Source organism: Podarcis vaucheri, assembly GCF_965113315.1.
Source record: "Podarcis vaucheri genome assembly, chromosome: 2".
Lineage (NCBI taxonomy): Eukaryota > Metazoa > Chordata > Lepidosauria > Squamata > Lacertidae > Podarcis > Podarcis vaucheri.
Window position 1 is genome coordinate 15,653,762 of NC_138760.1, and position 13,074 is coordinate 15,666,835.

At 48.4% G+C, this 13,074-nt stretch overlaps 1 protein-coding gene across 1 annotated transcript in view; it reads left to right on the forward strand.

Moving 5' to 3' along the window:
- SMUG1 (single-strand-selective monofunctional uracil-DNA glycosylase 1) overlaps positions 1–13,074 on the forward strand; it is a 212,714-nt gene that overhangs the window by 34,355 nt on the left and 165,285 nt on the right. The window lies entirely within an intron of this gene.

Consider the following 13,074-nt stretch of genomic DNA (forward strand, 5'->3'; position numbering starts at 1 on the left):
ACTCTGTCGCGGGGATTTGAACCGCCCACCTCCCGATCGGCAAGTCCTAGGCTCTGTGGTTTAACCCACAGCGGCACCAGCATCCCTAAAGTTGTCCTAGTAGAAAGTTAAATATACAGTGGTACCTCGGGTTACATACGTTTCAGATTACATACGCTTTCAGGTTACAGACTCTGCTAACCCAGAAATACTACCTCGGGTTAAGAACTTTGCTTCAGGATGAGAACAGAAATCGTGCTCCGGCGGCGCGGCAGCAGCAGGAGGCCCCATTAGTTAAAGTGGTGCTTCAGGTTAAGAACGGACCTCCGGAACGAATTAAGTATTTAACCCGAGGTACCACTGTATAATAATAAAGGCATGCTAAAAAGGCAAGTGCATTGTGTAGGTTATGTGTACCTGTTTTGCATTCCAGTTGCATTCCAGCTGCTTCCTCTCTCTGTCTCTCTTCCTACCTCCCCACTCCAAAAAAAGTCCCCTGTCTAACTAGCTCCCCCAAATTGTCAACAATTAGGTTTGGCGAGAGCGAGGCCCAAAGCTGCGGTCTCTGGGAACTGCCAGGGTTTCTGTCTCAGGACCCATCTTGGAGGCTGCTAGCAAAGATCCTTGTGCTTTTAGGATGGCAGATGTTGCTATGGCAACGCCTGCTACTTTGGAGCTGTGCCCACAAATCCTTATGCCTGCATCGTTAACTCTTACAAGCCTGCGTGTCCCAGAGCACATCAGGGTGGAAATTAGGAATAAATTTGAAGAAGAGAGCTGTTTCCTCTACTTTATGTTGCACCCGAGGCTTGTAATCATAACCAGGGGCATCTCCCCCCGGCAGGTAGTTAACCTTGCAGAACCCCTGGAGAATCCTGTTGTGCTCACATCCAAGGGGCTCAAAACATGCCCTCCAGTATTTCACAGATGGAAAGAGGGACACGCTCTCACGCATACTTAGGACGCCTCAAAGCCAAGATCAGTGCTGGCGTTCCCTTTCTTAATACTATTGCCTGAAATTGTTGAATGGCATCTATCATCCTGCTGCTCATTCAGTCTGTAACAGCTTGGCCTCTGCTGGCTTCTGAAGCAAGTGTGGTAGTAAACTGACCATAAGAATGTAACTTTTTGTTTATCCTCATTTAGAAACTTTACTTTAACTTCTGGCCCTCCATTTGTTGCTGAACTACAACTCCCATTAATAATAATAATAATATTTATATACAATGGTGCCTTGCAAGACGAAAAGAATCCGTTCTGTGATTCTCTTCGTCTAGCGTTTTTTTTGTCTTACGAAGCAAGCCCATTGAAGGATTAGCGGATTAGCACTATCAGCGGTTTTTAGAGGCTTTTAGAGGCTTTCAGCGGCTTGTCTGCTGATCGAAGCTGGCTTATATACCGAGTCAGACAGTTGGTCCATCTCTAGATTACCATTTTCTACACATCTGCAGGGTTGCAGATGCAGGATGTTCCCACCCTATGCAGGATTGAACCTGGAACATTCTGCATGCAGACAATGGTGATTTTGGCAGGAGGAGATGCTGAATAACTGAGGACAGAACAGGGTAAGAAATAGTCTTTCCCCAGCAAGAATTGATGATAGAAAATGGTGCGAAGAAGCCATTTTGAGCAAATTCTTCCCTGCAGTGTATTTATAAACTTTATAAACACATGGGGGTGGGATCCCCTGAAATAAAAGCATAGTATCTTAGATTTCTTCTCTTCTTGAAATCCTGTACTTCATCCTTGAGTAGTACAAAAATACCACACAGCACAGAAAAATCATTCCCAGATACCTCTACCTACCTCAGGAGCAGTGTGCCTTTGCTCCCCCCAACACACACACATTAAAAAAAAACATATTACATTTGGCTAAACAACTCAGACTCCACACTGGCATGTTTCCAGTCGGCCTGCAAGCAGTTGTTGCCCCACTACCTGGTTTGCTTGCCAGCCATTCATCGCAGAAGGCACTAAACATCAGCGAGCAGTTTTTTAATAAGCAATTGGTATTTAACTGGCTAAAAGGTACTAAATGTCAGATTGGGGGAACTCCAAATCCATCGCAGGTTTAATGGACTAGGAATGCAATCCATTAATTGCTTCTGCTTTATGTTAATTACACTACGCCAGGATTGATGGCTGGGCTGCCCTGCCAGCCATGCTGGCAACACTGTGCCGTGCTGGGAGGTTGGTGGCGGTGGGGCGATGACGACTCAAATGTGCCAGCTTGAGAGTCTCTCCCAGTACCCTGTGCGACCCCCTGTATTGAGGGTCTGTTGATCATTGCTCGGTGCCCCCCTCCCCATTTATGTGAGAGATAGGAAGTTGAAGCTTTTCCAGAGGTTGTTTCCTTGAGAGAAGAGAGTGCTGGAGGCACTCTTTTCTGGAATTTTTGCAATAATTTTTGCAGAATCTCTTGGGGTTTACAAGCTGAGCATGGGGGAGCAGGCAAGCACTGAGACAGGCACTGCTAGCCTTTAAAGCATCATTGGTTCCTCCAAAAATTGTGCAGTTTTGTGCAGAAGCCCACAAAGGGCTGCCTCTTCCCAGCCAGCAGCCAAACTCAAACTTCTGTCTCCTTCAGCAAACCTTTGTTGTTGTTTAGTTGTTTAGTCGTGTACGACTCTTTGTGACCCCATGGACCAGAGCACACCAGGCACTTCTGTCTTTCACTGCCTCCCGCAGTTTGGTCAGGCTCATGTTAGTAGGTTCGAGAACACTGTCCAACCACCTCATCCTCTGTCGTCCCCTTCTCCTTGTGCCCTCCATCTTTCCCAACATCAGGGTCTTTTCCAAGGAGTCTTCTCATGAGTATTGGAGCCTCAGCTTCAGGATCTGTCCTTCCAGTGAGCACTCAGGGCTGATTTCCTTAAGAATGGATAGGTCTGATCTTCTTGCAGTCCATGGGACTCTCAAGAGTCTCCTCCAGCACCATAATTCAAAAGCATCAATTCTTCGGTGATCAGCCTTCTTTATGGTCCAGCTTTCACTTCCATACATCACTACTGGGAAAACCATAGTTTTAACTAAACAGACCTTTGTTGGCAAGGTGATGTCTCTGCTTTTTAAGATGCTGTCTAGGTTTGTCATTGCTTTTCTGTTGGTAGCTTCAAGAACACTGTCCAACCATCTCATCCTCTGTCATCCCCTTCTCCTTGTGCCCTCAGTCTTTCCCAACATCTAGAGACTGGTTATTCCTTCACCTGCCGCAACAGCATATCAGGGTACCCACTGCAAGACAAGAACTTTATTCTGGAAATAAACACCTTTCCCTCTAATGGTTCACCCATTAGACAAATTTGTCCTGCCCACCCTGGAGATTGGTAGTTTTGCTATATGTCATCTGGGAAAGGGGTTCGGTTATTTGAAAAAGGCAGAAGAAAAGGCAAACTTTGCAAGGATGGGTATCTTTGTGTGAGCAGCCATGGCCAACTGCTGTCCTGCTTCAGAGCTTATAAAGACAAGAGTGGTGAGTGAGCAGCCAAGTTCCTGGGCACAGCTGGCACTTCAAAACAAACAAGCAGTCCCAGTTCTGCGCCTGTGCTTCTTGCAGCTGCTTAAGGTACATTAATGTAGCAAAGGAAGCTTTTCCTCACATGAATGAAATGATGGGAAATGTCTCATCCAGTTCAGTTTTGGTATGTTCCCTGCCTCCTTGGTTGACATAGCTTAATATTTTCCCCAAGAGGGTCCTGTGCTTTTAGTATTTGTGCAACAAACAGGAATCCAACAAGTGAAGCTTTTTGCATCACAGCATTGGCATGTCAGCAGACGCTTCCCTGTCTGTAGTTCTACGTGGCTTTGCAATGAAGCACCTGAGGCAAAAAATACGGACTGGGCCAGTGAAATACTCAGTGATGGCAACCTGTGGTGTTGTTTGGGGGCTGGTTCTGGGGTAGCAGAGCCTCAAGTCTTTTTTCATTAGTCCCTGGATCTCCTGCCTCATCTCCCTTTTCAACTAAATTAAGGTAAAGGTAAAGGGACCTGTCCAGTCGCGGATGACTCTGGGGTTGCGGCGCTCATCTCGCTTTATTGGCCGAGGGAGCCAGCTTACAGCTTCCGGATCATGTGGCCAGCATGACTAAGCCGCTTCTGGCGAACCAGAGCAGCGCACGGAAATGCCGTTTACCTTCCCAATGGAGTGGTACCTATTTATCTACTTGCACTTTGACGTTCTTTCGAACTGCTAGGTTGGCAGGAGCAGGGACTGAACAACGGGAGCTGACTCCGTCGCGGGGATTCGAACCGCCGACCTTCTGATCGGCAAGTCTGTGGTTTAACCCACAGCGCCACCCACATCCCTTTCAACAAAATTACTATATATCTATATTATGGGTCAGCCTGGATAGCTCAGCTGGTTAGAGTGTGGTGCTGATAACACCAAGGTTGCAGGTTCAATCCCCATATGGGACAGCTGCATATTCCTGCTTTGCAGGGGGTTGGACTAGATGATCCTTAGAACCCCTTCCAACTCTACAATTCTATGATACACATTTCATTTTCAGGGCCGGTTCAGAGAAATCCCAACCTCCCACTGCCTTCGTTTGTGGAGGGCCTAATCCACGTAGTGTCTTGGGCCCAGAAAATCCCCATAGCTAAGAGTAAGCCCTGATGGCTGGTTCCCACCCTACCTCAGAAAGCCAGCCTATTTTTGCATTTGTACATACAGATTTATCTATGCAAATGTTACACAATTGTGTGCCACAGGCCTTTGGTCCCAAGGCTTTGATGTGCCTAGCAACACCCCCTGGTGCCAACCTTAATGTTCCATACAGCACCTCTGATTTTTAGGAATTAAGAGCCCCTTTCCTCCTTCCCTCCCACCCACTCTTTTCTCAATGCCACATTCTTCTTGCACTCGCTTTCCCCCCCCCACACTTTTGTTCCATCCATCCGGTTCCTGCCAGCTGGGGCCTGCTCCCCCTCCCCTGCGGCTGGTGTTTGCAGCCGCGCTCCCCGCTTTTAATCGGCACGCAGCCGAGCTCTACATATTTAACTCCCTTAATCTGCCTCCATAACTCAGTCCCACCAGCCTCCTTCATCATTTTTGTAGCCGCTCTCCCAACTGCTTCCAGTTTATCAATATCTTTCGGGTAATGAGCTGCCTTTGCACAGGAGGAGGAGGAGGAGGCAGCCGAGGCAGCCTGTTGGGAGGAGTGCAAAAGGACAGAGAGAATGTGGCGGTTTCGCATCGTGATGAACAATGCCGATTTGGTGCTTTAAAAGATGATCGCGCAAGATCATGTGTCCCTTTTAGGATGCGGGTGTGATTTAGTGAACGGGCCAATGGCACCTATATATACATACATGAATGTGCAAACAGCAAATGGATTAATTAGCCTCAGGGCTTAGCCAGGGCCACTTTCGACCAAGCCTGGAATGTATGAAGTCAGAATAGATTATGGTGTCACGGAGCATGTGCAGAGTGCATCACCCCTCCCCACCAAGGAAGCTACAAGCCACAGTAAGCAAAAATAATAAGGATGATCTTCCCAGGCAGACCAGTGCCCTGCTATCACTTTTATAGAAATTAAGCACTGCTGCCCTCCTGAACCCCCACATAAAAGCTTAAGGGGTGATGGACACATTATCACTTAAAGGTCTTTGAAACAGACTCTATGCATACGGCTACCTCCATGCCATAGCTGTAAATATATCGGGTGGAGCATGACTAGAGATGCATAGTAGACTAGGATTGTATGACTGCAATCCTGTGCATAATTTCATGGGAGTAAACTCCATTGAATGCAGTGGTGTTCTCTTCTGACGGCATAGGTGTTGTCTACTCTGACTGAAGGACATGCTTTATGACCCCCTTATCTGATGAGATCCTTGAAGCAATAGAGACGCTTGAAAGAGTCAAAATGACAGCAGGAAAAATCCCTTTACAGTGGTGCCTCGCAAGACGAAATTAATCCGTTCCATGAGTCTCTTCGCCTAGTGGTTTTTTCATCTTGCAAAGCAACCCTATTAGCGGCTTAGCGAATTAGCGCTATTAGCGGTTTAGCGGCTATTAAAGGCTTAGCGGCTAAAAGGCTATTAGCAGCTTAGCGGCTTAGAAAAAGGGGGGGGGAAGTGGAAAAAATCGCAAGACTCGCAAGACTTTTTCGGTTTGCGAAGCAAGCCCATAGGGAAATTCGTCTTGCGAAGCGCATCGAAAAACGGAAAACCCTTTCGTCTAGCGGGTTTTTCGTCTTGCGAGGCATTCGTCTTGCGGGGCACCACTGTATTTTGTCATGACAAAATTGGTACAGACACACGTTTGCCCGATGTCTGCCCCCAAATTCTGAGCGAGCCAGCTTTTTATACATTTGCAGAATACAATACCACCTGATTTCTTGTAAACCACCTGATTTCTGGGAAATCGAAAGTTATAGTAAGTTCCTATTACCATGTAAGGTCTTGGTTTCCCTCCTTCCTGCAATCTCCCTCCTCCCTGCCATCTCCCACATCACCACGGCCATGTGCATTCCTGAGTTTGCGTATCTCTTTACAACCTTCAATAATAAACATTTGAGCCTGTTCCATCAATGCCAGCCTTGTTCTCCCGATGGATGGACCTCTCCTTTCTAAGAAAGGCCTTTGGGGGATTTGCTATGGCCGTACATTACTGGCATCAGCTCTCCAGAATCTTGGCCAGAGAGTCTTCACCTCACTCTTTCATGAAGCTTTCTACAACAGGTTGGGTTGACCTGTGGGCACCTTTGACCCTCCAGAAGTTGTTGGAGTCCAACTCCCATCGTCCTTACCCATTTTCCATGCTGACAAGGGCTGATGGGAGTTGGAGTCAAGCCACATCTGAATGTCCACAGCTCTCCCAGGTCTGCTACATGCAGAGCATGTGCCTTATCCCTGAGCTGTGGCCCCTCCCCATAACATGGCACACTAGGCCACACCCACACCCTTTATCCGTGCCCCTTTAAAAGTCATGGCTTCCCCCAAAGAATCCTGGGAGTTGTAGTTTACCCCATCACAGAACTATAACTTGCATTGTATTTTTGTGAATTGTATTTTCTTCTTCTTTCTTATACAGTGGATGCTCGGGTTGCGAACATGATCCATGTGGGAAGCACATTCGCAACCTGCAGCGTCCGCAACCTGCAGCGCCGTGTATGCGCACACGCGGGTCACAATTTAGCGCTTCTGCGCATGCACAAGCGCCAAAACCTGGAAGTATCCCGTTTGCTACTTCCAGGTTTGGCACGGTGCAAAACCCGAAATCGTGCAACCTGAAGCATCAGTAACCTGAGGTATGACTGTACACGTCTTCGTTTTCTCTTTCATACACTTTCCCTTCTTTTCTTCGTATCACTTCATTTCTTTATAGTTGAAATTATTTCGATAAAAAAACAAAAAACTATAACTCCCAGAAAATTAGCAAACCACATTTCCCAGGATTCTTGGAGAGGGTGGGCAGCCATGCGCTTTAAATGTATAGCATGGATGCCACCATAATTTGCAAGCTGCAGTTACTTCAGAGTGGTGGAGGCAGCTCACCGTCAAGATATAATACCAGTGTTGGAAGCTCAGCAACAGCGGGCAATATGCTACCGAGCTGGATATAATTTTGACATAAAGGCCCTGGATATCTTGACCCTTCGTAGATGCCCTGAACATTGGGGCCAGATACCTGAAGCACCGTCTTCTCCCTTCCACACCAGTCCAGACTTTTGAGGTCATCGGGGATGCCTTTCTCACAGTGTCTCTGCTCTTTGAGCATGTGGTGGCTGGTGAGAGGGTGTTCTGAGTAGCGGCATCCTCGCTTGGGGTGTGCTCAGTGCTATTTTTCTAGAAAAAGACGTGCCAGAGCTCTCCATGAACGCCTCCCTTGTTGTCTTACACCTGTTTTTTTCAACTGAAAAAAGCCTTGGGTGTGCTTATGGGCGTTTCTACATCAGGGGGAGATGTGAGGTGTTCACCCCATCCCTTAATGTGGTGCTACTTCTTGCTTGGCTGATGTAATTATAGTGTTGTTATATTGTGTGGGTGGTTTTTTTTAATTTAATTGTATTTAAATGACATATTGTTTTATCATGTTTTTAATGTAGCCTCTGGGATTCACTTGAAGAATGCAGAGCAGGTTATAAATAAAATTAATAAAACGTATGTCCCTTTGAAGGTTGTACGCCAGCACACACACCCTGGCGCACCTGTATGTAAAGGAAGGAGGGGAAAGGAAAGATGCGAAAGACATTGTCGTTTGATGTGTGAAGCAAGTCCTCTCGAATGTTGTGATTTACTAGTTTCATTTGATTTCTATCCCACCTTCTTCCCAAAGGCTTGCTGGAGGTAACGGGAGGAGGACGTTCAGTGATAGAGCTCGTGCTTTGCATGTATAAGAGCTCAGGTTCAACCACAGGCACCTTTGGATTTATAATATTAAAGGTAAAGGGACCCCTGACCATTAGGTCCAGTCGTGGCCGACTCTGGGGTTGCGGTGCTCATCTCGCTTTATTGGCCGAGGGAGCTGGTGTACAGCTTCTGGGTCATGTGGCCAGCATGACTAAGCCGCTTCTGGCGAACCAGAGCAGCACACGGAAATGCCGTTTACCTTCCCGCTGGAGTGGTACCTATTTATCTACTTGCACTTTGACGTTCTTTCGAACTGCTAGGTTGGCAGGAGCTGGGACCGAGCAACGGGAGCTCACCCCGTTGCGGGGATTCGAATCGCTGACCTTCAGATCGGCAAGTCCTAGGCTCTGTGGTTTAACCCACAGCGCCACCCACGTCCTTATTTATAATATTAGAATCACAGAATTGTAGCGTTGGAAGGGACCTTGAGGGTCATCTAGTCCAACCCCCTGCAATGCAGGAATCTCTTGCCCTAGGTAGGGCTCGAACCCACGGCGCTGAGATTCTGAAATCTCCCACTAGCAGAGCTAAAAAGGCTCTAACCCCAAGAGACTTTCTCTAGGCCAGTGGGGCTGGCTGCGTGAGACGGCTGATTCTGGGAGGCCTGGAGAGGCAGTGGGGTGTTGGAAGGACAGAGCTGTGTGTCCCAAGTAGCCTTGCCTTCTAAGCTACCCTACTGGCTGCCCTCGGGGGTGCTGGAGGATGGTGTCTCATCACCAGGGCAAGCTAAGCTTCAACCTCCACTCTGGTTGGCTTCTGCATGTAGAATGAGCCATGTTGCTCCTTGCCTTGGGCATCAAAATGTTTTGAGCTGGCCCTGCCAGGCCTGGATAAGCAATACTGAGCTTAGCAATTGTCTGACTCAGTGTAACACAGCTTCCTGTGCTGGTGTGTAAAAAGTTAGAACATAAAGCAACTTGCAGTAAAAAAGAAGTGGAAAATACCCAGTTAACATTACAAACACTCCACATTAACTTTACCTTGGTTTTTGACTGTCAGCCCAAAGAGGTACGTTGCATCATTAAAAGGTAAAGGGACCCCTGACCATTAGGTCCAGTCGTGACCGACTTTGGGGTTGCAGCGCTCATCTCGCTTTATTGGCCGAGGGAGCCGGCGTACAGCTTCTGGGTCACGTGGCCAGCATGACTAAGCCGCTTCTGGCGAACCAGAGCAGCGAACGGAAATGGCATTTACCTTCCCGCCGGAGCAGTACCTATTTATCTACTTGCACTTTGACGTTCTTTTGAACTGCTAGGTTGGCAGGAGCTGGGACCGAGCAATGGGAGCTCACCCCGTCGCGGGGATTCGAACCGCCAACCTTCTGATCGGAAAGCCCTAGGCTCTGTGGTTTAACCCACAGTGCCACCCGCATCCCAAGTTGCATCATTAATCTAGATAATAGTCAGGCTCAGACTTTTTGAGCTCCCCAGGGCACCTAGTTTGGCCCGTGTGGGAACAGGATGCTTGATCAGGGTGCCTATGGAGGGCCTGTTCAGCATTCATCCTGATTTGCTTGTACACTGTTTATATAGCTGGTAGTTAGGCTATATCTGGCAGCCCTATAAACAGGCTGCCCTGTTTAGGGAAGTTTTATTCTGTTTTTAGTGTTTTTTGGGGAGCCGCCCAGAGTGACTGGGGAAACCTAGCCAGATGGGCAGGGTATAAATAATAAAAGTATGTATGTATGTATGTATGTATGTATGTATTATTTGTTCTCATTTGTTTATGGGGCGGTTGCATGACAATGGGCATTCGTCCTGATTTGCTTGCAGGGTGTCTATACAGCTTCCTGTTAATGGTGCGTGCACCCCACACTTTCTTATGTATTTGGCCATTCATTTCCAAACTGTATACTGTCGAATTGTTGCGGTAGGCCAACAGAGTACTTTAACCCACTTTAAATGTGCAAACTTAAAAATCTGATATGCCCTTGAATCCGTCTTCAAAATCCTGAGTCTGGAGGCAACCCCCTGATCACACGACCTGATTTAGCAGGGCTCTTTCTATTCCTGTGACAGGCAGCCTAGGGAACGGGGTGGGGGGTGTGCTGTCCAGAGAGTCACCTCTTTGAGTGATCTTGGTGCCTGCGACAGCACAAAGGGGAAAGAAGGTGGTTTCTTGACGTGTCTGGGGCTTCAAGCAGTCAGTGGAGGGGGAGCAAAAGTGACCAGATGGTCTGTGGTGGTTCACAATGCCAAGCTCTACAGGAAGGAGTCTCGGCCAGCTTTTTACGGCATGTTGCATCCTTGTGAGAAAGTTCTCTGCCCGTAATCTCCTTGCCCTTCTTAATGTTTTCTTTGCCTTCACTCTCTTTAATAAATGGCTTCTCTGCCAGCACCCGAGCCGCGGTTTATGGCGCCGTCACCTGCGCCTGAACTCGCTGCTGCAATAAAGCAGCATTAAAGGGGGAAACGGGTGGCATGAAGCCGTTTGTTATTTCCCCCTGCCTCTGCTGTGCGCTCAGTAACTAATGCTTTCTTGGCGTGGGAGGGAGGAACGGGAGGGGGTGGGGTCCCACTGCTTCCCTCTCCTGCCCTGTAACCAGGGCAGACCCTGGATCACGAGAGAAGCCGGATCTCTGGGGCTGGAATAAATCGCCCGGTGCTGTAACATCAGTGAGGAGTTTCTTTGTGTGTGTGTGTGGCTCCAAACGTTACAGGGAATTAAATGCAATGGGGCTGTTGCTGCTGTGCTGGGGTAGGAGCAGTTGATGTCATTGCAGTGTTGCTGGGGAGATCAGGGCGGCTGTCCATGCAGCATTGCTGAGATGCTTCTGGTGGGTATTGCCAGGGCCGTCTTAAGCATATCCGGCGCCGCAGTGCAAAAATCCCTCTCCCTTTCCAGAGTTGTCGACCTTTTTTAGGGCTGGAGGAGGCAGGCAGCAGCTGGAGGGCAGCTCCTCTGGCGGGGAAGAGACGGAGGCTGGACGCAGCACTTCCCAGCTCAGCTGGCTGCTTCGTGCCGCGGTGGGCATGGCAGGCAGCACACTGAGCGAGTGAGCGGTTCGGTTTCCCCCCTTTTAGCCTTCTGGCACCCCGCAGAATTTGGTGCCTGCAGGCTAAAAGGGAAAAAACCGAGCCGATGCTCGGCCGGAGCGGCGCACGCACCCTTGCTCACTCAGCGCGCTCATTCGGTGTTCCCCAGACTCTCGCCTGGCGCCCTCCAGAATTTGGTGCCCCGGCGCCAGTGGCGTAGCGTGGGTTGTCAGCACCCGGGGCAAGGCAAGTAATTTGCGCCCCCTAACCCGTGGATTTGCACCCCCTAACCCTAACCCCCAGATGTTGCGCCCGGTGCGGCCGGCCCCCCCTGCACCCCCTACGCTTCGCCACTGCCCGGCACCCCGCGCCACTAGCCTCTATGCGTAAGACGGGCCTGGGTGTTGCTGTCATTGCACCAGGTTGGCACCATGTTCCCCAACGACGCTTATGCAATATTTCTTTCTCAGTTCTTGCTATTTCCTTTCTGCCGTAGCCTGTTCTGAACAGACTTTGAACCATCTCCCAGCTCTCCCTTTCTGTTGCCTGGTTTCGCTTGCATTTAAGTCTCTTTGTACGGAATGAATTTGCTTCCAAAGCATTCTTAAAAAAAAACCCGTTGTCTTTCTCTGTGTATATTCTTCTACCCCATTGTGCACTGTTATATGCCCATTATGAAATCTGGCCAAAGGTGAGAATGGACTACAGATCCCCTCCCCCATCACTGGGGCTCATGTCCAGGCTAGACAAACAGCAGATCACATGATAAAGCTCTTTATGGACAATAAACCACTTGAGACTACAGGTTGGGGATTGCAGGCTTGAATGACCTTCCAGTGTGAGTGTATTGGGGGGGGGGCATCCTTCTCTAACAGGACTCTTCTATGTGCATGGAGGTTTTGCTTTTTAATATGAGAAAAACATTCAGCCAGCAGATTCCCTGACCCACAGCAGTAAAGTGCAGGCACAGAATACCAGATTCTGAGCTGTTTGTTTAGGCCAGGAATGAATGGGGGGGGGGACATTTCTTTCTGAAAAAGCCATTGCTTTTGCTGATACTCCATATATTTCTCTTCCTGTTCACTGTAAAATGAACTCTGAAACATTCCAGTTCTCGTGTCTCTCCCCACAGACCACGTGCCCCAAATCTTTTAAAACAATTTCTGTTGGGTTTTTCTCTGCATCCCTCTCCAGTCCAGGGGTTATAATGGTATAAGGCAGGGGTAGAAAATCTTTGGTCCTCTAGATGTTGCTGAACTACAACTCCCATCATTGCTGGCCATCTGCCCATGCTTACTGGGATTGGTAGTTGTAGTTCCGCAACATCTGGAGGGCCAAACGTTTCTCACTCCTGGTTTAAGGAAATCAAGCGAATATAAGTGCTTTCAGGCCCAACAACTGCCGAGGCGTAGAGCAGTAAAACTACCTTCTAGATTATGGAGTTTATGATGGATAATGGGAAAAAGTGAGGGAAGAGGAAGAGGGGAACATTCCACTCCCTATCTATGAAAAGTTTTCGGTATTTAGACTTTAGAATTCTAAGCATCTGTACGGTCCCTGAATCCCCTCCCCGCAAACAGCCACAGCCTCAAAAGAGACATTTTGCAGAAATATCAGTGTGTCTGTCATCTCTCTGGGTTCAAGGCACAATTTTGCTCTCCAAACCGTTCCTCATTTTCCTTGGTTCATCATGCAAAATGGTTAGCCCTGGGTGTTTTTCGTTGGTAATGAACACTGGTAATTGCCATTTGTTTTGTGAATGTGC